Source organism: Crocodylus siamensis, chromosome 1, assembly GCF_052110815.1.
Source record: "Crocodylus siamensis isolate JL-2025a chromosome 1, ASM5211081v1, whole genome shotgun sequence".
Taxonomy (NCBI): Eukaryota; Metazoa; Chordata; order Crocodylia; family Crocodylidae; genus Crocodylus; species Crocodylus siamensis.
Genome location: NC_143395.1, coordinates 413,096,084 through 413,122,680, shown reverse-complemented (window position 1 = coordinate 413,122,680; position 26,597 = coordinate 413,096,084). Strand labels below are relative to the sequence as shown.

Below are 26,597 nucleotides of genomic sequence, written 5' to 3'. Positions count from 1 at the left end.
GTTGTCTCCTCCAAACCACGGGTGGCCATCAGGAGCATCCAGTCATATGACACAACAGCCTGGGCGTAAGCACCCTGTAGCCTGTCCATTTCCGCCATCCGATTTGTCCCTCTACGTGTATCACAGCCCGTGGCAACAGGGGTCCATGGTGCATAGCCTGCCCCATCACAATCAGCCAGCGCCCACTGAAACCCATCCATGCATCAGATCAGAAGGAGGGGGGAAAAGTGCTGTTAAGCTGCTTGCCACCTGTCCAGGTCTGGACCCAGGAGTCTGCCTGGCAGCAAGAACCACATGGCTGAGATAACGGCTCCCGTGCAGGAATCCCTCCACCACGTGTGTCCCTTTCCAGAAGTGGCAGGGAGGGAAGGGATGAGGGAGGACGGGTGTTGACAAAGAGGGAATTTTTTCTTGTTCCTGCAATGGTTGTCTGGGTGGTATCTCCTGTCTCTGACCTGGGGGCGATCTCTGAAAAAAACTGCTGTTTACCCTTTTGCTTGCTGAGCTTGATTTCAGAGATTTCAGAGATTTCATAGACGTTAGGGCTGGAAGGGACCTTGGAAGATCATTGAGTCCAGCCCCCCGCCCAAAAGGCAGGAAGTCAGCTGGGGTCATAGGATCCCAGCAAGATAAGCATCCAATTTACTCTTGAAGGTGTTCAGTGTAGGCGCTTGAACCACCTCCGCTGGCAGACTGTTCCAGACCCTGGGGGCTTCGACAGTGAAGAAATTCTTCCTTATGTCCGTACTGAAACGGTCTCACAGGAGTTTATGATCATTTGACCTCGTCATCCCTTGGGGCGCTCTGGTGAACAAACGTCCCCCCAGATCCTGGTGGTCACCCTTGATAAACTTATAGGTGGCCACCAGATCACCCCTGAGCCTGCCCTTTTCCAGGCTAAAGAGTCCCATGGCTCTCAGCCTGTCATCGTAAGATCTGTTTTCCTGACCTCTGATCATGCGCGTGGCTCTCCTCTGGACTCTCTCAAGCTTCTCCACATCCTTTTTGAATTGTGGAGCCCAAAACTGGACACAGTACTCCAGCTGCAGCCTCACCAAGGCCGAGTACAAGGGGAGAATGACGTCCCGGGATTTGCTCGAGAAGCATCTATGGATGCAAGCCAGCATTTTGGTCACTTTACTAACCGCAGCATCGCATTGCAGGCTCATGTTCATCTTGTGGTCAATGATGACCCCCAAGTCTCTTTCTTCTGTAGTGCTAGCCAGCATAGCACTGCCAAGCCTATAAGGATGCTGCAGGTTTTTCTTCCCAAGGTGGAAAGCCTTGCATTTTTCGGTGTTAAACACCATCAGGTTCTCATTCGCCCATTTGCTGAGCCTGTCCAGGTCAGCCTGGATCACCCGCCGATCTTCTGGTGTGGATGCTTTGCCCCAAAGTTGGTGTCATCGGCGAACTTGGCCAGTCCACTCCTGACTCCAATGTCCACATGATTAATGAAGATGTTGAACAATATGGGGCCAAGGACAGAGCCTCAATTACTACCCTCTGGGTCCGACCACAGAGCCAATTTCCCAGCCAGTGGATCGTGGTGGACCCAAGGCCACAACTGGGCAGTTTGGCCAAGAGGTGATCATGGGATACCAGATCGAAGGCTTTTTTGAAGTCAAGATATATGACATCAATCTCTTCTCCCTTGTCCAGGTGATGGGTCCAGGTGATGGGTCACCTGGTCATAGAAGGAAATGAGATTGGTCAGGCAAGACCTACCCGCAACAAACCCGTGCTGGCTATCCCTTAGGATGTTGGTGTCGGCCAGTCCATTAAGGATGGCCTCTTTAATAAACTTTTCTAAGATCTTCCTTGGGATAGAAGTCAGGCTGATGGGCCTATAATTAGCCAGATCCACTTTCCTCCCTTTCTTGAAGATTGGCACCACATTGGCCTTCTTCCAGTCTTTGGGCACTACACCAGAGTGCCAGGAGCTCTCAAAGACCCATGCCAGGGGCTGGACTATGATGCTCGCCAGCTCGATGCTTTTCCATGAGTGCCTTGCGGGGAGAGGGAGCAGCTTACATGCAAGTGTTCACGAGGAGCTGTGGCGAACTGCACTCTCACGGGTTGCACGGTGTCCTCGCACGTGGCCTGATTCATTAGGAGAACTTCAGGAGAGTGACCCTGTTTGTCTGGTAGTTTGCAAACTCCTGTGCAGAGTTTAGGAAATCTACTAGGTTCAGAAGAGAAAATCAAATCATTGCTGCCTTTGCAGGCAGCAGATTGGGAAGGTGGGGAAAGAGTTTCCTCTCCTCCCATTGAAAAATGTGAAGTTTTTCCCTAAGGGGACATCATAGACACTGTATCCCAGGGAGTTATTTTTTTATCGTGAGGCTGCTTTAGGAAGGGAACACTACATGAAGGTTAACCAGACCACTGGATATTACTATTCATATAGCCAGGAAAAGCAACAACTAAACAACAGTAGCTAACAAAACAAACCATGCGGGAGCTTGACAAAAAAAAAAGCTAGCTGCAAATGCTTCCAAACCAGGTGACCAGGATTATTAGAAACTGGTTTTAAGACATGAGAACAGGGAAACACTCTCTGCTTCTTTATGGGCTGCTGAATGCATCCAAAGTTTCTGAGACGTTATCTCTGTAAGCAGGACTCGGGGATTTCTGGTCCTCCATCCTGTATTAAGTGCAGGCAGTGTAATTACTTCTCGCAGTCTACATTTTATACATGCATTTGGTTTCCCCAGATAAGTCGTGATGCTACATATTAGTATATATGCCTAGGTGTGCTGGTGTGGATTTCAAGCATGTTCAAGTACCTTTTTTTACTTCTATTAGGGAACTTGCCCATTGCCAGAAATCAGTGCAGAAGAATCAGTTCTTAAGACAGGTTAACGATGAGCAGAAGCAAAATAGCAGCGGACCCGCATTCACCTGCACCCACATTCACATGCACCTATGGCAATATGCAGTAAGACAGGGGTAGGCAATTATTTGGGCTGGAGGGATGCAGAAGGAGTTTGGGTGCACTGTTGAGGGGTGGGGTGGGGGCTAACCCTGCCTCAGCCTCCTGCCATGGCTGTTTATAATACCAAGCACGGTGCGGGGATGGGAGGGCACAGGAGATGCCAATTGATCCTATCCAGCCCTGGGGCCCATCTGCCCCACACCCACTACTGCGGGTGTTGGATGGAGCAGGCAAGTAGGCAGTCTCCATGGAAACCACCCCAGGACCCCCAGGGGCAGGGTGTGCTCGGCTGGCCAGCTAGGATAGGGCTGTGAGTGGGCAAGGAGCAGCATCCAGGAGCAGGATGGGCAGCCAGGGCTGGGACTGGGGCCAGAGCTGGGATCACAGGGCAGTGACAGTGCAGGGGTGGGTCCTGGGGCAGAGCCATGATCTGCTCCCCCCGTGTCCCTGCGATGGGCGCCAGTCCCATGGATAGTTGCTGCCTGCAGAACTAACATCCATCACAGGGATGAGCATCCCAGCATCCCTCCCCCATGGAGTCCCTGCCCACCTGCCTGCCCATCCATCCAGTGTCCCTGGCAGTGGATGTGGGGGAGACAGCCCAATGTGCCCAGGCAATGGGGTCACAACTGTGTCTGGTGACAGTAGCAGAGATGCTGGCGGCAGCAGCCAGAAGGAGCTGCCACTGCGGGGGCTGCTAGGGAGTCAAGTCTGGTCACCATGCCACCTGTGCCACACCGCCCAGCCCTGCAGACTACAGCTCCTGGAGTGCCTGACAGCCAAGTGTGGGGATAAGGTGAGCTGCCCTCCATGCCAGGCAGCACCTCCATGCCCAGGGTGGCAGGATTGGCTGCACCAAGGTCAGGGCTGCTACCTGTACCTGGGCCAGGCAGTGCCAAAGGACCCACAACAGGCCAGATAGAATTACTTGGTGGACCGGATCCAGCCTGCGGGCTATATTTTGCCCGTTTCTGCAATAAGAGAAATTCAGCAATAAGTAGTTTCCTTTGTGTGGATGGATCTCTGCTACCTGGAGGGAGGATGCAGGCAGGCCTGAGGACAGAGGCTTTGCTGACTCTTGTCAGTGATAGCCTGGGCATGGGGCCAGCCTGACACTTGGGCAAAGGAGACGAGCTCTTGCCTCAGCTATACCACAGCTTTGCAAGCAGGGGTGAGTGGGGCGTTACAATGCTCCATGGGATGATGGCAGAATGTGACCTACCCTGAGTCAGGATGGGATGTGGTCATAGGTGACTGGTAGGGGGTGCACGGGCATGCACATCCCCCCCAACAGGGCCAGTGTCCCCTCTCCCCGCGACAGCCAACACCGATGCTGTCGGTAGGGCTGGTGCCCTCCCTAACAGGGCCACTACCATCAGCAGCTTCTGTGGATGCCCCCCCACCCCGATTCAGGAGGCACCAGTCACTCATGGATGTGGTACAGATGTTCATTTTTTCAGCATCTACCATGCAAAAAGTGTAACTGCTGTACCTGGCCCATGTTCATAAGAACCAGCACAGGGTGAAAAAAGGACCAAGTTATGCTAGCAGCATTCTCTTTAATGTCATGAACAGGCCTGTAATAGCCAGCACCAAACCTAAAGCATGCCAAAGTAAAAAGTGGCTTTGTAAAACCAAATTCAGAGGGTAGTTACATGCAACATTTACCCAAACTTGGCAATGGGGAGGTAAGGCTTTCAAATAAAGAGCTCAAAGTGAAGTCCACCACTAACCAGAGACACCGTGTAACCAGAATTGTTGCAGCTATTAGAATTATTCAAATGCATTGCACAGAATCAGTTCCCTGACAAATATTCCCATTAAGTGGACATGCCGCATATCTGGATGCCAATTAAATCAAGTTGTCTGAATTATAATTAATGAGGCTGAACCTGTATTTTTATGCTGGATACCCAAATGGCTTGAAATGACCATCAGCTAACAAGATTATTCCTTCTATCTGAGATATTTCTGTAGTAAAAAGAAAGGAACAGGATGATACTTTGTGGCGTGGAAGAAAAAGGATCTCTGAATCTTTAATGTAACCTATTAAAATCAATGCTGTTAATTTTCTTTCTTCAGTGGATACAGAAAGTTCACCTTGGACACTCATACTAGTATGATACTGAATCTGAGAGCTGCATGATAAATTGTCTACTCCCCACATGCTATTTTTGATGGGATACCCTCATTCTATGCACATTTAACAAGATAAACTTCTCAGTCTTGATTTGACTGTTACCTGTAGTCTGCATATATTTGAATATACTGTAACAGATGTAAGAAAATATTGCTTTTTCATGGGAGGGGGAACCATTTTTTACATACTTTTTAGGTACAATTTTAAGCGTGAGAAGTTGGTTTAAGCACTTGCTGCACAGAAGGTGTATTAATGAGGCACGCATGTATATACTGGTAGCTACAATAACTTAAAGATCTTGTAGCAAAGGACATAATTTCTTTGGGTGATATTTTTTATTGGACCAACTGCAGTTAGGACAGTTAGACAAGTTTCTGAATGCAAGACATTCTTCTTCAGGTCTGAGGAGAAAAGCAAGCACAGCAATAGTAAAAAGCTGTTTGTAGAGTTGTGAAAGGTGTAGGGAAATAGAAATTCCCAGGGAAACAGGTAGGTTATAATGTGCCATAAAACCAATACAGGTGCTAAGTCTTGGTTCCTAGTGTCCAGCCAGCTTATGAATTGTTGCTCCCAAGTTTGCCTTTTAAAAGGGTTTAGGCAGAGTTTCCTTGAGCACAAGGACAGTGAGATCTGTCAGGAATGTGCTCCTAATTGTCTCTGTGTATCCCCGTCCTTTGTATTTTTTTCTGAGATGCTCATGCTGGTGTGTACTTGCTTTCTAGTTTCACCCATGTACTTGCCATCAGACGCAGGAGAGGTATGTAGGGAAGCAGTCCACTCAACCAGGGGAGCAGCAAACAGGACAGGGAAAAGGGAACCCTTCAGATCAAAGAACAGCAAACAGGCCAGCTGCAGAGGAGTTTGGCAGGGAAAATCTGCTTGGAAAGAGAGGCACAAAGTGAGAGGCAGCAGAATGAAGACCCAGAGACATGGCTGGAGGATGTCGCACTCCCAGAGCCACCGCCACTTCCAGCTCTTCCTCTACTTCCACCTGCAAGGTGTCTGTCCAAACAGGACCACACGCCATCAAGACTTCTATACAGGTCCTGGCTTGGTGCTGTGCAAACTGCAGTTTGCAGATTCCTTCCAAAGTCAATCAAATGTGAAGGAAAGCTACATGTCCCTGCAAGCTGATGTTGGTGACCGGCATGGACAGCTAGAGACCCTCTAGGTAAAAATTCGTGGGGAATACGGCACAGGGGACACAACGGTGGGAGTCTACTACAGACCTCCCACTCAAAGCCCCGAGCTTCACCAGGAGTTCGCCCGGGAACTGACTGAGGCTGCTTGCTCCAGGACCTTGGTTGTCATGGGTGACTTCAATTACCCGGACATCTCCTGGGAAGATCACTCAGCAAAATCCGAGCGGTCGCAAAGCTTTCTCTCGTGCATGGATGACCTCTACCTGACTCAAGAAGTCTATGGGCCAACGAGAGGCAAAGCGCTGCTTGACCTGGTACTGGCTACGGGGGACGACCTAATCGGCGACCTAGTGATCGATGGGAAGCTGAGTGACAGCGACCACGAGCTGATCACCTTCACCATCCGCCGTATAGCTGGCAAGTCAGTCAGCAACACAGAAGTCCTTGACTTCAGAAAAGCCGACTTTGACAAGCTCAAGAGGCTTGTCGGTCAGGCCCTTAGGGACCATGACCCCAGGGTGATGGGAGTTCAAGAAGAGTGGCTGCTTCTCAAGGAAGCGATCCTCAATGCACAAGTTAAATCTATTCCAACACGGAGGAAAGGCAGCAAGAAGGCACAGCAGCCCCCCTGGCTCTCCAGGGACCTAGCGGACCTCCTGTGGCTTAAAAGGAAAGCCTACAAAGGATGGAGGATGGGATTCACCTCCAAGGAGGATTACTCTGCGCTGGTCCAGTCCTGCAGGGAGCAAACCAGGAAAGCCAAGGCTGCAACTGAACTCCAACTAGCTTCAGGCATCAAGGACAACAAAAAGTCCTTTTTCAGATATGTGGGGAGCCGGAGGAAAAGCAAGGGCAATGTTGGACCCCTGCTAAACCAGATGGGGCAACTGGCAACTGACACCCAGGAAAAAGCCAACCTATTAAATAGGTACTTTGCGTCAGTCTTTCATCAGTCCCATGGGACACCCATGCCTGCTATGGGACAGGGAGATCCGGGTGATGGGGATCCCCTACCCTCCATAAATGCTGACCTTGTGAAAGAACACCTTGAGAAGCTGGATACCTTCAAGTCAGCCGGCCCTGACAATCTGCACCCCAGGGTACTCAAGGAGCTGGCGAGCGTCATAGCCCAGCCCCTGGCACGGATCTTTGAAAACTCCTGGCGTTCTGGTGTGGTGCCCGAAGACTGGAAGAAGGCCAATGTGGTGCCGATCTTCAAGAAAGGGAGGAGAGTGGATCCGGCTAACTACAGGCCCATTAGCCTGACTTCTATCCTGGGGAAGATCTTAGAAAAGTTTATTAAAGAGGCCATCCTTGATGGACTGGCCCAGGCTAACATCCTAAGGGATAGCCAGCACGGGTTTGTTGCGGGTAGGTCTTGCCTGACCAATCTCATTTCCTTCTATGACCAGGTGACCTAGCATCTGGACAAGGGAGAAGAGATTGATGTCATATATCTTGACTTCAAAAAAGCTTTTGATCTGGTATCCCATGATCACCTCTGGGCCAAACTGCCCAGTTGTGGCCTTGGCTCCACCACGATCCGCTGGCTGGGAAATTGGCTCTGTGGTCGGACCCAGAGGGTTGTGATTGATGGCAGTCACTCATCATGGTGCCCTGTGACCAGTGGGGTCCCTCAAGGCTCTGTCTTGGGACCCATACTGTTCAACATCTTCATTAACGATGTGGACATTGAAGTCAGGAGTGGACTGGCCAATGACACCAAACTTTGGGGCAAAGCATCCACGCCAGAAGATAGGCGGGTGATCCAGGCTGACCTGGACAAGCTCAGCAAATGGGCAGATGAGAACCTCATGGTGTTTAACACCGAAAAATGCAAGGTTCTCCACCTTGGGAGGAAAAACCTGCAGCACCCTTACAGGCTCGGCAGTGCTACGTTGGTTAGCACTACAGAAGAAAGAGACTTGGGGGTCATCATTGACCACAAGATGAACATGAGCCTGCAATGCGATGCTGCGGCTAATAAAGCGACCAAAACGCTGGCTTGCATCCATAGATGCTTCTCGAGCAAATCCCGCGACGTCTTTCTCCCCTTGTACTCGGCCTTGGTGAGGCCGCAGCTGGAGTACTGCATCCAGTTTTGGGCTCCACAATTCAAAAAGGATGTGGAGAAGCTTGAGAGAGTCCAGAGGAGAGCCACGTGCATGATCAGAGGTCAGGATAACAGATCTTACGATGACAGGCTGAGAGCCATGGGACTCTTTAGCCTGGAAAAGGGCAGGCTCAGGGGTGATCTGATGGCCACCTATAAGTTTATCAAGGGTGACCACCAGGATCTGGGGGAACGTGTGTTCACCAGAGCGCCCCAAGGGGTGACGAGGTTGAACGGTCACAAACTCCTGCAAGACCGTTTCAGGCTGGACATAAGGAAGAATTTCTTTACTGTCCGAGCCCCCAAGGTCTGGAACAGTCTGCCAGCGGAGGTGGTTCAAGCACCTACATTGAACACCTTCCAGAGTAAATTGGATGCTTATCTTGCTGGGATCCTATGACCCCAGCTGACTTCCTGCCCTTTGGGCAGGGGGCTGGACTCGATGATCTCCCGAGGTCCCTTCCAGCCCTAATGTCTATGAAATCTATGAAAATAGGGAAGTGCCTGCAATGTGAGCAGTACCTTCTGGTGGCATCCCTCAGGGAGAAGGCAGGAGAGCTACCGGAGGAGGTAAGAAGGGCTATGAAGCATCCTCTGCCATGAGGACTTCATCAATTTGGTGCTGGAGGAAACCTCTAGGACTGTGGAGGAAGGACTGCCAGAGGTGGTGCTAGAAAAAGGAAGAGGGCATCCACTCCCAGGAAGGTGGAAGCTGGAAGCTTGTATCTTCTGGCAGCAAGAAGACGTCGTCATCCTCATGTGCAGTGGTTCACCTAGAGAACAGATACAGAGCTCTAGCAACAGATGAGGAGATCAATCCACTGGTGGAAGAGGCCAGGCCAGGCATCCCCAAGGTGTGGAGGATCAAGACCACCACCACGAAGAGAAGAGATGGGAGCTGGTGGTCAGAGACTCCCTTCTGCGGGGGACAGAGGCATCCATCTGCTGGCCTGACCTGTTGCCCAGTCTACTGCTTGCCTGGGGCTCAGATCTGAGACATCACAGAAGGATTACCAAGACTCATCTGATGCTCTCACTACTACTCCAGGCTGCTCATCTATGTGGGCACTAATGATACTCCCAGGGGTGACCCTGAGCAGTTCAAGAGTGACTACAGAGTTCAAGGGTGAAGGGGATGGGGTACAGGTGGCATTCTCCTCAATCCTTCTGGTCAAGGGGAAGGGCCTGGCAGGAGCAGGCACATCCTGAAGATCAATGCCTGGCTACACAGGTGGTGTCGCCAACAGGGATTTGGCTTCTTCGGCCATTGAATGTTGTTCCAAGAAGAAAGCTTGCTAGGAAGAGATGGGATCCACCTAATAAAAAGAGGCAAGAGCATCTTTGCAGACAGGCTCAGTAACCCAGTGAGGAGGCCTCTAAACTAGGTTCTCCAGGGGATGAAGAACAAAGCTCTGAGGTACGTAGGGAAGAGCCAGACCTGGAGGAAACAGAAGCAGGAAGGTGCAGCAGGAGAGGCCTGAGAAGATAGGGCAATCAGCTAGTCACTTCAGGTAATGCACAGAGACTGGGAAACAAGCAGGAAGAAATGGAAGGTCTCACACGGGCAAGGAACTATGATGTGACAGAGACATGGAGGGAGCTTGCATGGCTGGGGCACTGCCATGGACGGGTACAAACTGTTCAGGAAGAACAGGCAGGGGACAAGAGGAGGAGTTGTGCTATATGTAAAAAAGCTGTACAGTTGCTCAGTATGAAACTGGAGACAGGTCTGTTGAGAGTCTTGGGTTACGGTTAGAGGGGAGAGCAACAAGGTGGGGTCTGCTATAGACCACCAGATCAAGAGGATGAGGTAGAGGAGACTTTCTTCAGACAACCAGTGGAAGTTTCCAACTCATAGGCCCTTGTTCTCAGGGGGACTTCAATCACCCTAACATCTGCTGGGAAGGCAATACAGCAATGCGCAGGCAGCCCAGGAAGTTTTTGGAGAGCGCTGAAGACAACTTACCTGGTGCAAGTGTTGGAGAAACCAACTAGGGGTTGAGCTCTTCTTGATCTACTATTCACAAACAAAGAAAAATTGGTGGAAGTGGATGGCAAGTTGGGCAGCAGTGACCATGAGACAACTGAGTTCAGGATCCTGAAAGGAAAGGAAGGAAGGACTTTGACTTTTTAATTACTTTATTCAGGGGTTCAGGTATACAACAATGGTGGCTGCTTACAAAGCAAAAACACAAACAACTTACTACCAAACCAAACCAACCAGCACATCACACCGTGACAGACACCTTCACTGCATTTCACATCATGTATTACATGCTAATTATGCAGTCGGCGTGCCAGCCACACAGTCATAACTATATACATAAACAATTCAGACCCTGCCAAGGGCTGACTTTCAATAGATTGCAGCAAGGTAGCTGCTCTGCTACGCACGAAACCCTGACCCAGAATCAGGTCATCTATGAATGATTTAGCACCAGGTTCCCCACAAACATGCGATAAGCTGCGGGTGAGAGGCGGGTCCCTTCTGACCGCTCTCCGGTCCCGCCACGAACGGCTCTCCACACCGGGGCCTGCCCCCCTGGGCAAGGAAGGAAGGAAGGACAGCAGCAGAGTAAGGACCCCAGACTTCAGAAAAGCAGACATGGACTCCTGGGAACTGACGGGCAGGATCCCCTGGGAGGCCAGTCTGAGGGGGAGAGGAGTCCAGGAGAGCCGGTTGTATTTTAACCTCATTGAAGGTGCAGAAACAAACCATCCCGATGTGCAGGAAGACTAGCAAGTATGGCAGGTGACCAGTCTGGCTTAGCAGAGAACTTAAACACTAAAAGGAAGCTTACAAAAAGTGGAAGCTTGGACAAAAACTAGGGAGGACTAGAAGAGCACTGCTCAGGTACCGTTTCATAGTTGGTAGGGTTGGAAGGGACCTAAGTAGATCATCTAGTCCGACCCCCTGCCATGGCAGGAAAGGATGCTGGGATCAAATGACCCCAGCTAGGTGGCCGTCTAGCCTCCTTTTGAAGACCCCCAGGGTAGGGGCAAGCATCACTTCCCTTGGAAGTTGGTTCCAGCTCCTAGCCGCCCTGACAGTGAAGTAGCGCTCCTGATATCTAGCCTGAATCTACTGTCAGTCAACTTATGGCCGTTATTCCTTGTTACCCCCAGTAGTGCTCAGGGGAACAGGGACTCTCCCATTGCCTGCTGGTCTCCCTCGGCCAGTTTATTGGCAGCCACCAGATCCCCCTCAGCTTTCTCTTGTGGAGGCTGAACAGGTTCAGGTCCCATCGCCTCTCCTCATAGGGCCTGCCCTGCTGCCCCCTGATCATGCAAGTGGCCTCCTCTGGCCCTCTCCAAGTTGTCCATATCTCTCTTGAAGTGCAGTGCCCAGAACTGGACACAGTACTCCAACTGCGGCCTGACCAGTGCCGCATAGAGGGGGAGGGTCACCTCCCTGGACCTGCTCATGATGCATCTGTGGATGCATGACAAGGTGCGGTTGGCCTTCCTGACAGTGTCCCCACACTGCCGGACCATGTTCATCTTGGCGTCAATGATGACTCCAAGATCTTTTTCTGCCTCTGCACTGACGAGAAGGGAGTTCCCCAACCTGTAGGTATGGTGCTGGTTCTTCCTCCCCAGGTGCAGCACCTTGCACTTGTCTTCTCATCTGCCCACCCCTGTAACCTGTCCAGATCTAGTTGCAGCCTGTCCCTTCCTTCTAGCGTGCTCAATTCTCCCCACATCTTAGTGTCATCTGTGAACTTGAACAAGGTGCTTTTTATCCCCTCGTCCAAATCGCCAACAAAGATATTGAACAGTGCGGGCCCGAGGATCGAGCCCTGGGAAACCCCACTGCCCACATCCCTCCAGGTCAAAAATGACCTGTCCACCACCACTCTGGGTGCGGCTCTCCAGCCAATTTGGCTAGGAACCTACATGAGCAATCAGACCTGGCTGACTGCTCTTCCCAGCAAATGTCCGAGTAGTTTAGGTCACCCATGATGACCACATCCCTTGACTTAACTGCCTCTGCGAGCTGACCTGAGAAATCCCGGTCCAGCTCTTCCCCCCGGTTGGGTGGCCTGTTGCAGACCCCCACCCTTAGGCCCCTTTCCCCCCAACCCCGTTGTACTCTGACCCAGAGCACCTCAGTCTGCCCTACCTCAGACCCAGTGCTGTTTGCAGAGGATGTGTGCTGCTCTTTGACGTAGAGCGCCAACCCCCCCCGTGCCCCCCTGTTCTAGCCCTCCTGTACAGCCCTTGATGTTTACCACCGAGTCGTGCATTGGATCCCACCAAGTATCAGTGAGCCCCACTATGTCTGGGTTTGTGTTAGCTAGCAGGAGCGCAAGTTCCTCCCGCTTGTTCCCCATACTGCAAGCATTACTGTAGAGGCATTTAAGGCCTCCTGAGGGTGTATGTGCTTCCTCCGCCCCCCAAATCCCGAGACTGTTCAGGCCCCTGTCTCTTACCTGGGTATTTCTTGTGTTCGTCGCCTGACTTGACTGGGCTGTTCTTGTGGGCGTCTCTTGGTCTGGTCTTCTGTGGCTCCCTTGGTCCTTTTCCTCCCCTGACGTATACAGGGATGAAGTCAGGACTGCAAAAGCACAACTGGAGTTGCAGCTAGGAAGGGATCTGACAAGAAGGGTTTCTGCAAGTATGTCAGCAACAGGAGGAAGGTCAGGGAAAGTGTGGGTTCCTTAATGAATGAGGCAGGCAACCTGGTGACAGATGATGTGGAAAAGTTTGAAGTACTTAATGCCTTTTTAACCTCAGTCTTCACAGGCAAGGTCAGCTCCCACACGGGGCGGCACAGTTTGGGGAGGAGGTAAGCAGCCCTCAGTGGTGAACAAACAGGTTAGGGACTATTTAGAAAAGCTGGATGTGTACAAGCCTATGGGGCCAGATGCCATGCATCCAAGGGTGCTGGAGGAGTTGGCTGATGTGTTTGCAGAGACAATGGCCATCATCTTTGAAAACTCATGGTGACTGGGGGAGGTCTCAGCAGGGCCAGATACACCCTTTAGTGGGCCCTAGGCAAACAACTCGTGGGCCCCTACTTAATACAGCATATTTATATTACTTTTGTAACCTGGGCGGTACTCCAAGGGGTAACCCCTCTCCAATTGAAGGGATCAAAGCAGGTGCACAAGCACTGTGCGAGGTGTAGGGACTCTCCTCCCCCTATAGAGCAGAGCCAGACCACCAATGGGGACTTAACCATATCCCTTTTAATACTGGGAACATACCTATGCATAAGTCAGAGGGTATAGTGGACACTACAATGCCCCAAGGGGGCAGGATTCAACAAAGGTTAGACACTTACAATCAGACAAAAAACAGAGTTAACAAAATATAAAACGCAAAACAGTAGAACAAACGATATGGGTTGGTGAAATATAAAAAAGGCACAAAATGCAGAATGTCAAGTGACAAGGAAATATAGGGCCTTGGTACCTGGAGGGGGAGAAAATACAATGGCCCCTTTCCACTGCAAGAAGGTTTACTTCTTGCTAGCTCACTCATCCCAAGTCACCTCAGCTGGGACCTGAACCCAGGTCTCCCATGCAGAAGGCAGGAACACAGCCACACAGGCACCACTGGTGGCACAGCCCTATCTGCTAGGGGTCTTGACCCTCCCAGATCCCCAGCCTCACGTCCAGCTGCCTGGCTTCTGATCAGAGGAGCTGGACGCAGAGCTGGGAACCTCTCAGGTGGCTGCTTCGACCCTTGCTGGAGCAGGGGAGCCTCTTCTGCTGGTTGCAGCCTCTCCCAGGGGATCCTGGAGCCCAGCGGGGAGCCTCTCCTGCAGGCCACACGCCGCGCTGCTGAGGGCCCCACTGCTGCCTGCGGGTCCTGCTCTTTCAGGCTCTTCCGGGGCACTGCTCCTGCCCCGCTGGCTCAGCTCTGTGAAGCTCCTTCCTTGTTGTCTCTCCCCTGCATCAGCCCACACTGCCCCTTTAACCCCCTCCAGGTGACCCAAGGTGTCAATCGGGGACACTTCAAAACCCCTGGGCTAAGTCACTGCTAGCTAGCCCGTCACACTTTTTTCACTCAGTAATTAAAATATGTCAAATAAGCACAGCTGTGCCCCTTCTTCACTTAGGGCCCTAGGCATGTGCCTAGTTTGCCAATGCGCTAATCTGGGCCTGGGTCCCAGACGACTGAAAAAAGGCAAATATAGTGCTCATCTTAAAGAAAGGGAAGAAGGAGGATCCAGGAAACTAAACCAGTCAGCTTCACCTCAGTCCCTGGAAAAATTCATGCAGCAGTCCCCTGCACTGACTTCATCTCGAGAGGGATCAGGGCCCAGCAGGGTCCTTGGCACAAGGGGGACCAGCCTCCCCTCCTTGTGCCTCCCCCTTCCTCTGCCTCGCTCCCTTACAAACTGCTATGGGCACCAGCTGGGGTCACGGTGACTTTTGCTCAGGATCCCTTGTGCTTTTTCACCCAGCAGGATGCCTGTTATATCATCCCTGAAACACTTAATTAGGCTGGAACAAAAATGCCCCCCGATTCTCTCTTCCCTGCAATGCAGCCTTTCCCCCTGGCTCACCCACACACATGGCAGAGCAGAGCTCCCTGCCCCGCAGCCTCTCCCTGTCCAGCTGGGTCTCGGGCAGCTCTCGGCTGCTCTGCTCCCTGCTCCCCAGCGCTGTCACTGGGTCCAGGAATCGGTCCAGGGCGGCAGGGAAAGTGAACAAGGTTTTCCTGAACAGACCAGGCCTGAAGGACAGCCCTAAATTCTTGTGAAGCAACTCTTCTTTTCCTCAAGCATGTGCCTGGCCCCAGGGTCACACTGCCCAAGCCCGTGGCTCCCTTCAGGTGGGTGACCTCCCTGCATCGTGGAAGGTCTGGCCAGGGGGTGAGTCACTCAAGACATGCCCCATCCATGTGTTCTCACTGTAATGCAGGCGTGGGCAAAATATGGCCCCTGGGCTGGATCCAGCCTGCCAGCTGTTTGCATCTGTCCCACTGGTGGGCTGCTGCGAAGTCATGGGATCTGACCCACAGGAAGCCGGCAGCTCTGGTTATTGCATCGTGCCAGGCAGGTGGGCATGTCCCAGCCCCGTCAGCAGCTTATACCAGCTCCTGCCCTGTGCTCCAGAATCAGCACTGGGCTAGCACCAGCATCAGCTTTAGATGCTGCTGGCAGGTGCTGGGTGCGGATCAGGGCTGCTGCCCAGGACTGCAGCTGATGCCCTGATGCAGCAGTAAAAGCTGCAGACCTGGGCAGATGCCCCAGTCCCCAGCAGGAACAGCTGATGCCAACACACTCCCAGTGCTGGTGAAAGCTGTGGGGACGTATTGTAGCAGCTCCCACTCACCTGCAGCCCCGAGGTGGTCTGTGGGCCCACCCCCACCCTAAAGCATACGCTGCTTGCCACTGTGGGAGGCAGGAGCCTGGGGGAGACTGACCACTGGTCTGACCCACCACAGCCCTGCTTATGCCCTTATGTCCAGGGGGAGATTCCCAGCAGAGGAGGAAAGGGCAGAGCCCAGCACTGCCAACCCTGGGCTATATGGGCTTGTGCAGGTCTCCCTGCAGCCCCCACAGGTACAAGTCTGCAGTGCACGTCCCCAAGCACCAGCATCACCTGCCTGAGCTGGACTGTCCTGGCCCTGTGCTGCTTCCAACTCTCCATGCACTGGTGCCAGGGCAGCCACGCATGTCCCAGGCCCTGCTGAGCACAGCGCAGTGCCCAAGTCCCAGACCCAGGAGAGGAGGAAAGTGGCTGAGAAAGTGATGATCAGGGCCCCACTTGCAGCATCTGAGACTGTCACACACGCCTCATAGCCCAGACAAACCTCAGCAAACTGCAGGTTGGCATGCAGCAGGTGGGTCAGCAGGAGAGAGCCCAGTGCTGGCTGCATGAGTGCTGCACAACCCGTATCCCTCCTTTGCATGAGGCTGATCTCCCCACACCTCCTCCCTGACTCAGTCCTAGCTTCCCCAACCTCCACCTCCTAGTCGTGCTGGCCTGTGATAAGCCCAGCATGCAGTGAGCCCTGCCAAATACTCAGAGGCTGTTGGCATCTCCTTCCGCCTCCCTCCCCATCACACCTCACTGGTCAGCAGACACCACCGGGAATGGGTTGTCCACATCCAGTTGCAGCTCCACCTCTCCTGGAGGGCAGAGAGGAGCAAGGGCAGGGCTGGGCCAACACCACAGCCCCATCACCAGCTTGTCTGCACAGGGATGCCAGAGCCCCTCCCGTGTGCTGGCTGTTCCTGACCCTGCAACTCCTCCCAGCACATGGCCCCGACAGCACAAACTGCAACTCTACAACACAACTAATCACCCTACTTGAACCCCCACACAGCCAGGGGCTGCCAGTAGCACAGCCCAGCCAAGGTGAGAGACATGCTGGGATGGGACGGGCTCCACCTTTCCCCTAAAGGTAAGCGTGTGTTCTCTTCTAGGTTGGCGGACCTCCTCCGCCGGGCTTTAAACTAGGCTCGCCGGGGGAAGGGGACGATGAGGGCGGAGGAAACATCAGACTGCCAGACCAAACAGCACCCACAACTACAGCCCAGCCCAGACCGAGCAAAGCGAATAAACAGGTAAGAGATAGGGGCCAGGGTAACGCTGGGACTAGGGGGTCAGTACACACACCCACAGGAGGCCTCAAACGCCTCTACACAAATGCTCATAGTATGGGCAACAAGCAGGAGGAACTCACCCTCCTGCTGGCTGACACCAGCCCGGGCATAGTGGGGATTACAGAAATGTGGTGGGACACAAGGCATGATTGGGAGGTAGATAGATGTCAAGGGCTATAGGCTGTACAGGAGGGACAGGATAGGAAAGAGGTGGGGGCGTGGCTCTCCATATTAAGGAGGAATACACATCCTCGTTAATTAGCAAGGAGTCAGGGGAGGGGCACTCTGAAGTGCTTTGGGTTAGAGTACAAGGCAGTCAAGGGGAAAGAGACTTAACGAGGGGAAAGAGAGTCTACTACAGACCTCCCAACCAGGGAGAAGAGCTTGACCAGGAATTCTTGGGTCAGCTCACAGAGGTAGTGAAGGCTAAGGATGTGGCAGTCATGGGGGACCTGAATTTCCCGGACATCTGCTGGGAAGAGCAGTCAGCCAGGTCTGACCGCTCACGTCGGTTCTTGGCCAGAGTGCAGGACCTCCATCTAACCCAGGGGGTGCACAGCCCCACCAGGGGAGACGCCTTGTTGGACCTAGTGCTGGCCACGGGTGATGACCTGGTGCGGGGGCTGCGGGTGCTCGACCACCTGGGCAACAGCGATCATAGCCTGCTGGGATTCACCATCCAGCGCAAGGTGGCAAAGGCATGCAGTAAGGCAGCGACCCTAGATTTTAGGAGGGCAGACTTCAACGAGCTAAGGAGGATAGTTGGAGAAGCGCTGAGGTCCTGGAGGGGAGAGAAGCCAGGTGTCCAAGGAGAGTGGTCGCTCCTTAAGGAGACGATCCTCCAAGCCCAAAGGAAGGCAATCCCAACAAGGATCAAAGGGAGCAGGAGAGCACACAAGCCTCCGTGGCTCACCAAAAGCATCCGGGAATGTCTCCTTGCTAAAAAGGAGGCTTACACCCAATGGAAAGAAGGGGTCATCACCAGGGACGACCATTCTGCAGTTGCTCGGGGATGTAGGGGGGTAGTTAGGAAGGCCAAGGCAGAGATGGAACTGGGACTACCTCCGAGATTAAGGACAACAAAAAGTCCTTTTTTAAATACATACGGGGTAAAAAGAAGGTTCCGGGTAATGTGGGGCCCTTGCAGGACACGATGGGAAACTTGGTCGTCACACCAGACGGCAAAGCTAACATGTTTAACGATTTCTTTGCCTCCGTCTTCCTAAGTAGGGACCAGAACAGCAACCTCCCTGCTGGGCCCCCCTCGGGCCCCGGGGGAGGCACACCTGGGCCATGGGTTAGCGAGGATTTAGTTAGGGAGCTTCTGGAGGGGCTGGACGTATTCAAGTCAGCCAGCCCGGGTGATCTCCACCCTAGAGGTCTAAAGGAACTGGCCGAGGTCATTGCAAGTCCCCTGGCACGGCTGTACGAGCACTCGTGGTGCTCTGGTGAGGTACCGGAGGACTGGAAGAGGGCCAACATGGTCCCCATCTTCAAAAAAGGCAGGAAGGAGGACCCGAGAAGCTATAGGCCGGTTAGTCTTATCTCGATCCTAGGCAAGCTGTTCGAGAAAACTATGCTGGCACACATCCAGGAGGGGCCAGCAGAGGACTGCATGCTTAGGGGCAACCAACACGGGTCCATCAGTGGCAGGTCCTGTCAGACCAACCTGGTGGCCTTTTATGATCAGATCACCAGATCATTAGACGCAGGGGTAGCAGTGGACATAGTCTTCCTAGACTTCCGGAAGGCCTTCGACACTGTCTCTCACCCCGTTCTCATTAAGAAACTGGGGGGCTGTGGTGTAGACACCCACACAGTCAAATGGGTTGCCAACGGGCTGGAGGGCCGCACCCAGAGGGTGGTAGTGGATGGGTCCTTCTCAGCCTGGAGGGACGTGGGCAGTGGGGTCCCCCAGGCCTCGGTCCTCGGGCCCGCACTGTTCAACATCTTCATCAGTGATTTGGACAAGGGGGTAAAAAGCACCATTCAAATTTGCTGATGACACTAAGATGTGGGGGGACGTGGGCACACTGGAAGGATGCAACAGGCTACAATCAGACCTAGACAGGTTACAAGGGTGGGCGGACGAGAATAGGATGGGTTTCAACACAGACAAGTGCAAGGTGATGCACCTCGGGAGGAACAACCGGCACCATACCTACAGGTTGGGGAACTCCCCTCTTGTCAGCACGGAGGCGGAAAGGGATCTGGGGGTCATCATTGACTCCAAGATGAACATGGGCCGGCAGTGTGGGGAGGCAGTCAGGAAGGCCAACGGCACCTTGTCATGCATCCACAGATGCATCTCGAGCAGGTCCAAGGAGGTGATCCTCCCCCTCTATGCGGCACTGGTCAGGCCGCAGCTGGAGTATTGCGTCCAGCTCTGGGCACCGCACTTCAAGAGGGATGTTGACAGCATGGAGAGGGTCCAGAGGAGGCCACTCGCATGATCAGGGGACAACAGGGCAGGCCCTATGAGGAGAGGCTACGGGACCTGAACCTGTTCAGCCTCCAAAAGAGAAGGCTGAGGGGGGATCTTGTGGCCTGTTATAAACTAGTCAGAGGGGATCAGCAGGCATTGGGGGAGTCCCTGTTCCCCCGAGCACCGCCAGGAGTGACCAGGAATAACGGTCACAAGCTGGCAGAGGGCAGGTTTAGGTTAGATATCAGGAGGCGCTACTTCACGGTCAGGGTGGCTAGGGTCTGGAACCAGCTTCCAAGAGAAGTGGTGCAGGCTCCTACCCTGGGGGTGTAGGAAGAGGCTGGATGAACATCTTGCTGGGGTCGTTTGACCCCAGTACTCTTTCCTGCCATGGCAGGGGGTCGGACTAGATGATCTGCTCAGGTCCCTTCCGACCCTAGAAACTATGAAACTACAAAACTATAAGGTGCGACTGCTCACAGCCCAGCCCCTGCCCTTCTGTGCCCTCCCGTCCCTTCTGGGGCCCTGCAGAGGAATTGCTCCTGGAAGGGCCTTGTGGCTCCTCAGATTTGACCATGCAAGAGTGCCAGGCCTTAGAGCGGAGTCCGGTGGGAGCTAATGCTCCCGACACCCAAAGGAGCTGAGATCCCAGGGCCTGCTTTGGAGCAGGGCAAGGTCCCACAGAGCTGGAGGTGCACAGACAACATGGAGCCCAGGGGGGACACCTGGCAGTGGCACAGGAGCAAGGGCAGCCCTGGCAGCAGGGGAGCAGTGGCTGTGACCCCAACTCGCTGATGAAGCACCAACACGCAGCGGTGATCCCCAGCTGCAAAGCAGCGGCAGCTCCACACTGGCCTCCCCACCCTGTACTTGCTGCTGTGGCTGGTGCAGGAGCTAGGGGACCCAAACTGCAGCGCTGGGTGAGTCTCCCCCCCATTCACATGGTGGTCGCTCCCCCGCGGAGGGTTTGCCCATGACCTGGACTGTTCAGTGTTTGGGGTTTATTTAACAGTGTGCATGTGTGTCTCCTTTTCCCCTGGAATAAACCCTGGAGGGCTTGAAGGCTACTTGCAAGTGGGGCAGTTTGGTCACGGTCAAGCACCCTGCGATCATTTTTTCCCCAAGTTTCTGGGCAGGGGCTGGAGCCGGGTTTGGAAAGCCGGGGTCAAAGGCCTAGGTGTGAACCTGGCCCTCGCTACTGCTGCCCCGCGCCTGGCAGGAGGGTCCCACAGAGTTGAAATATAAGGCTTGGGGTGTGATTCACAGGAGGAAACTAAAACTCCTTTGCAATCACAGCACAAGGGCAGATGAGGTTCCTAGAACAAGCCTGAGGAAGGAGCTCACAGTGTGGTGGGACCAGGCTTGCACACAGCAGGGCAGGGTCACTTGGGGCATGTGTCCAGCTCCATAGCAGCTCCAGTCCTGGTGCTCCGCAACCCTCTGGGCCCCAGATCCCATGCCCTGGACCCACAGGCTGTGCCCCAGGCCTTGTCACACTAGACACTGCACAGACACCAAGGAGGAGACCAGAGAGCTCCTGCTATGAACAAACAACGTGAGGGAGGAGGAAACAGAGGCACAGGGAATGATAGGGACTTGCCCAAGGTTACCCAGCAGCTCAGTGGCAGAGCCAGGAATTGAACCCCGGTGACCTGCAGCCCAGGGCTCCTGGCACTAGACCAAGGTGTCTGAAGAAGAGCTGGTGGTGGCCTTGCTATGCTGGCTTGAAGGGTTGGGTGCTCACAGCCCCAATATCTTTCCTAACCCCATGCCCCAGTTGGCTTGTTGCTTCCCAAAGGCCTTTGTGCATGGTCAGAAAGTATATTCGAGCTCCTGAGATGTCACATTGGATTTTGGCACTGGTGTTGGGTCCTGTGCATGTCTCTGCTCCTGTGACAAAGTGTGAAACCAGGCTCGCGTGGCTCCACAGCTTCCCTGTGGCTGCATGTGGGCAGAGGGCTGAGCAGTGCTGTGACCAAGCATGTCCTTGCTGGTGGACTGTGGTGTGGCAGCCTGCGCTGTGGCTGTTGTGCCTTGACCATCTTGCTAGGCTAGTGCTGCATGTTGATGCTCCTTCCAGCACCCCTGTAGTAAGATGCTTTCTGGAGAATGGCTCCTGTGCCTTCACAGCTCATGGACTCTGCAGCCCACGGCTCTGCTGCTCCCTCGGCCGAGCACTCAAGGGGAGACTCCTCTGCCCTTGCTGACTAAGGGAGGACAGAGTAAAGTCTTGAGTGAAGACACGGGGCACGGGACCAGCACCATAAAAGCCGCTTGTTCTGCACAGGGGCTGTTGTGATGTTGGAGACTGTCTTCTCTGTAAAAGAAATCCCCTCTCCTATATGAAAGGAGCTCATGGGGTGGGGATGCCAGACCCCCAGCAGGGCAGGGTCTGAGCAGAAGCAGGGTCTCCAAGGCAGAGGCTGCCTGCTTTGAGGGCATGCCACAGAAGGGATCCTCTTCTCAAAGCAGCAGGACTCCGTCCCCTCAACCATGTTTGCTGAGCTTCCTCCAACTTGAAGTTCCTCTGACATGAGCCACGGGGACCCGTGTCCTGACCATCTGGGGACAACCACACAATCCCTGCCATGAGGTCCCCACTCCCTGCTCTGAGCCTGGCTGAATTTTGAACCAAGTGGTCATGATTTACTTTACAGAGGAACTTGTCCTCCTTGGGGATGCCAAGGGGCACGGGAAATTGTCCACAAACACACAACAGCGCCCACACTTCCTGTTTCGTTCCTAATGCAATTGTGTCTGTGCCCTACACTCCAGCCCCTCCCAGCCAGTCAGCCTGGGTCTGGCCAGTAAAAACTCGACATGGGAAACTCCAGAAGTGAGTTTTTTTGTGTCTCAGCAGTCACACATTGCATTTGCATGTGTGCCCATGCCCTGAGATGCCTCTAGGCTTGTGTCACCTGAAAACCATCCCCTTAGGCATGATGGTGGGGTGGGGCAGGCAACAAAGCAAAAATGGTTTTGCCTTCCTCTCTAGTAGGGTCACGGCCTCTGTCTGGGAGGTCTTGACTGTTTTGTTGGGTTTTTTTAAGGAAAATTGTTCATGTCCCAAGTCAAATCAGCCAAATCAATTCCAAATCCGTGAGTCATTCAAGAACCATATGTGGCCCTTCTACCGGCCAGCATCCTCCACCCCACACTGGGGCTTCAGATACTTCCAGATCCTTTGACGGGCATCCTACATGCAGGCTCAAGCCTAGAGGCTTGGGGTTCGGATGACCCCGTATGGCCATAGAAGCAAGCTAGGGAGGAGTCTTCTATCTCCATAAAGTTGACGTGTAGCCAAGATCTTCCTACTGGAGGTCAAAGTGGGAGGCTAACTATGAGGGTCTCATAGGAAGTCCTGTCTGCAAGCAAACAAGAGTGCAACCCTCCACTACACAGTGCCATTTTAAATGTGTTACCTCGGTCAGGGTCCTGCCCCCTGCCATGTTCATGGGTTTCCCTTGACAATAGGAAAGCCACCTTGGTGGTCATGGTTTTTCCCCTGCCAGGTAAGTATTTTTTTTTTTTTTTTTAAGAAAAATGTTTTGTGTCCCAAGCCAAATCCATTCCAAATCCGTGAGTCATTCAAGAACCACATGTGGCCCTGCTACCGGCAAACATCTTCCACCCCAATCTGGGGCTTCAGGTGCTTCCAAATCATTTGGTGGTCATCGTACCTGCAGGCCCAAGCCCGGAGACTTGGGGTTCAGATGCCCCCGAGTTTCACTTACCCTTAGCCGTACGGCTGCAGGAGCAAGCTAGGGAGGAGTCTCCCATTTCCATAAAGTTGGCTTGAGGCCAAGATCCTCCCACTGGAAGAGGAAATGGGAGGCTAACTGTTCATTACCTCTGCCTGGGTACTACCCTTTGCAGCGTGGCACCTTTTACTGACCCCCTCCCCACATTTCCTACCACCTCTGCTATGCTAGGTTAAGTACAGCTCCGACACAACCAGCCGCCCTGTCTGTGTGTCCTAGGGTGCAATGGCAGCTCAGTACTTCACCTATAAGTGTGTCCTGTTCCCTACCATGTACTTCTCCCCCAAGACAATCAGCTATGCAGAGAATAGGTTCAAGGTCCTGGATGATGTCTTCAATGTCATCTCCCCCAAGTCAAACAGGGGATTAAAGCCCGGACGCCTGGGTTCCAGCCCAGCTCAGGGAGGGAAGGGACATCTAGTGGGTTAGGGCAAGGAGGGGCTGGGAGTGAGGATGCTCTGGGATGAGATTAGGGCCCAGCCCACTTGGAACAGGACTGCATCACACTCCCTTTCCCGCCCCCCCCAAGGCACTCACTGGATGCTGGAGAGATCCTGAGTTTGATCTTCTGTGACAGGGATCCCAGCTGGGTGGGCAGCATGGTGAACTGGAGCGGGGCCACTGAATCAAGACCAACCTGGGTCAGAAAGTCGTCCTGAAGTACCCGCTGGCCCAGGGGTGGGCAAAATGCAGCCTGTGGGCTGGATGTGACCCACCAGGCCAGTCTATCCAGCCCACAGGGCCCCTAAAAAATTTAGAAAATTAATATTGATCTGCCCCGGCTGCCTGTCATATGGCCCTCGATGGCTTGCCAAAACTCAGTAAGCAGCCCTCTGCCCGAAATAACTGCCCACCCCTGCGCTGGCCCATCTGCCTGGCCACCTCTTTCCAGGCCTCACAGGCCAAGGTGAGGGTGGGAGTAGGGTAAAGGCCCTGCTGGGGCAGCAAGTGCAGGCTTGGCCCTGCCAGACCTTGTCACCTGCTCCCTTCCATAGACTGAAGCTGCATCTCCAACTGTTTGGGTCCCTGCCCCCACTGCCCTTGCTCGGCATCTCCCACAGCCTGTCCCCTTGCTGGTGGGTCAGAACCTGCATTGTCTGTACCTAGACGGCCGTCTTCATTCATAGACTCAGAGGGCATGAGGGTTGCAAGGGATCTCAGGTCACATCTAGTCTAACCTCCTGCTCAAAGCAGGACCAGCCCCAACTGTATCATCCCAGCCAAGGCTTTGTCAAGGTGGGTCTTAAAAAAGCCCCCAAGGACAGAGTTCACCACCTCTCCCAGTAGCCTGTTCCAGTGCTTTACTACCCTCCTTGGGAGAAAGTTTTTGCTCATATCCAATCTCAACTTCATTTGCTGCAACTTGAGCCCATTGCTCTGTTTTGTCATCTGCCACCACTGAAAACAGTCCAGCTCCATCTTCTTTGCAACCACCGTGCAGGGAGTTGAAGGTTGCTACCAAATCCCCCGTCTTCACTTCTCCACACTCTTCTGCCTCTCCTCACCAGTCCTGTTCCCCAGCCCTCTAACAACAGATGGAAATAATCACTTCCCTTGATCTGCTGACAATGCTCCTACCCACACAGCCCGGTAATCATTAGCCTTCTCAGCAACAAGGGCACACTGCTGGCTCATCTTCAGCTTCTTGTCCTGTCACCCCGAGGTGCTTTTCTGCAGAGCTGCCGCTTACCCAGCCTGTACCAGTACACGGGACCTACGGTTTCCTCTTAACATACTTATAGATTCCCTTTTATCGTCTCTTCTGTCTCTTGCCTTGAATTGTAGAACATATCTGGCCCTGACCTTCCTAATTTCCTCCTGCATGCCTGTGGGATGCTCTTGCAGTCTTCCCCAGTGCTACAATGAAGCGTCCAGTGTTTGTGGGATTCCTTTTTGAATCTGAGCATATTGAAGAGATCACTGTGCAGCCAGGTTGGTCTCCAGGTACAATTCCCATTCCTCCAGCACTTCAGGACAGCTTTCTCCTGTGCCCCTAACAGAACCTCCTTCAGCCAGCTCTTCTCCCTGCGCCAGAGGGAAATTCAAGTAAGGGGGTGAGCCAGGCCACGGGGGTTGCCCCACTCCTCGTGGCCGGGTCGGACTGGCTCCTGCTGAGTCCCATGGTCCGGCCACGTAGCCAGGAGCCAGATGTTGCAGGAGTGGCTGGCAGGCAGGGAAGTGGTGAAAGTGGCCACAGGCAGGGGAGAGTGGCAGTGAGGGGGTGCATGGAGCACAGTGACAGCTAGGTGCGAGCAAGGGGCCCACATGGTGTCCCAGGCCCAGCACCAGCAGGGCCCAGGGCAGGGCAGCAAGAGCACAAGGCTGGGGTGGCAGGGGCTCTGGAGCCAGGCCAGCTCCCCTTTCTCTGCTGGCACAATCCCTGTCAGCCCGGACCCCACACCCCAGCCTGCCCAGCTGGCACTGCGCTCCACATGCCCACCCACTGCCACTTCCCCATCCCCCACCACCACTTCCACCATTTTTCTGCCCACCTGTATGTGCGCAATGAGGGAGGGACAGAGTGTGCAAGTATGTGTGTGTGTGTTCGTAGGCCAAGTCCCACACGCGCACCCCACCATACACATGAGCCCACACCTCCTCTTGTATTGCCATACATACAGACCCCCCATATCCCCTCACACCCCCCAGGCACTCGGCTCCCCATAAACCCCATACTCATTGCTACCCCACACATCCATACACTCACTCACCCCACACCCACATCCCGCCACAAAGCTATACCCTCCCCCTTCCCCCCCACAATATACAAGAGTAAGGCTTCATTTTAAGCTATTGTGCCATCACCTCTATGTACACTACACAAACACATGTAAAGCAGGACAAAAATATTTTTTGAAATCAAATTAATGAATGTTGTAGAGGTTCAATTTTTAGAATATAATGTTATATTTTTCTGGTTCTCAGATGGCAAGACCGCTTGCTGAAAGGAGTACTTTCAGGGGCAACGGTAGGGGGATGTCCAGTGACAATGGTCAGGGAGTAGGGGGCAGGACTTCTGGTCATAAGATGGCAACTGGGAATGAACTCTTACATTACTGAGTGAAGATGCAAATTTAAGATCATGGTATCCCAGAGAAACCAGATCTGGGCTGAAAAAATCAAGACAGCAAACTGAAGGTGAACCTCCTTCGGCGGGCTTTAAACTAGGCTCGTCGGGGGAGGGGGAAGATGAGGGCGGAGGAGACGATGAGATACCAGGCCCAGCAACAGCCAGCGAGCCCAGACCAATGGTCAAAACGGAGAAACAGGTAAGCGATGGGGGACGGGGCATTGCTGAGACTAGGGGGTCAGTGGGCACAACCGCTGAAGGCCTCAAATGCCTCTACACGAATGCTCGAAGTATGGGGAAGAAGCAGGAGGAACTCGCCCTCCTCCTAGCTGTCACCAGCCCTGACATAGTAGGGATCACAGAAACGTGGTGGGACTCATCGCATGACTGGGCAGTGAGTGTCAAGGGCTATAGGCTATACAGGAAGGACAGGATAGGAAGG

The 26,597-nt window shown here is 53.5% G+C and overlaps 1 protein-coding gene across 1 annotated transcript in view; it reads right to left on the bottom strand.

Annotated features, from left to right (window-relative positions):
- The window catches only part of PAK1 (p21 (RAC1) activated kinase 1), a 154,186-nt gene that overhangs the window by 121,909 nt on the left and 5,680 nt on the right, over window positions 1-26,597 (bottom strand). The window contains exons 4-5 of the mRNA XM_090030717.1: window positions 12,767-25,110; window positions 10,300-10,431 (exon numbers count right to left, since the gene is read on the bottom strand). The gene's annotated coding sequence lies outside the window, so the exon portion shown is untranslated. The remainder of the gene's footprint in view (window positions 1-10,299; window positions 10,432-12,766; window positions 25,111-26,597) is intronic.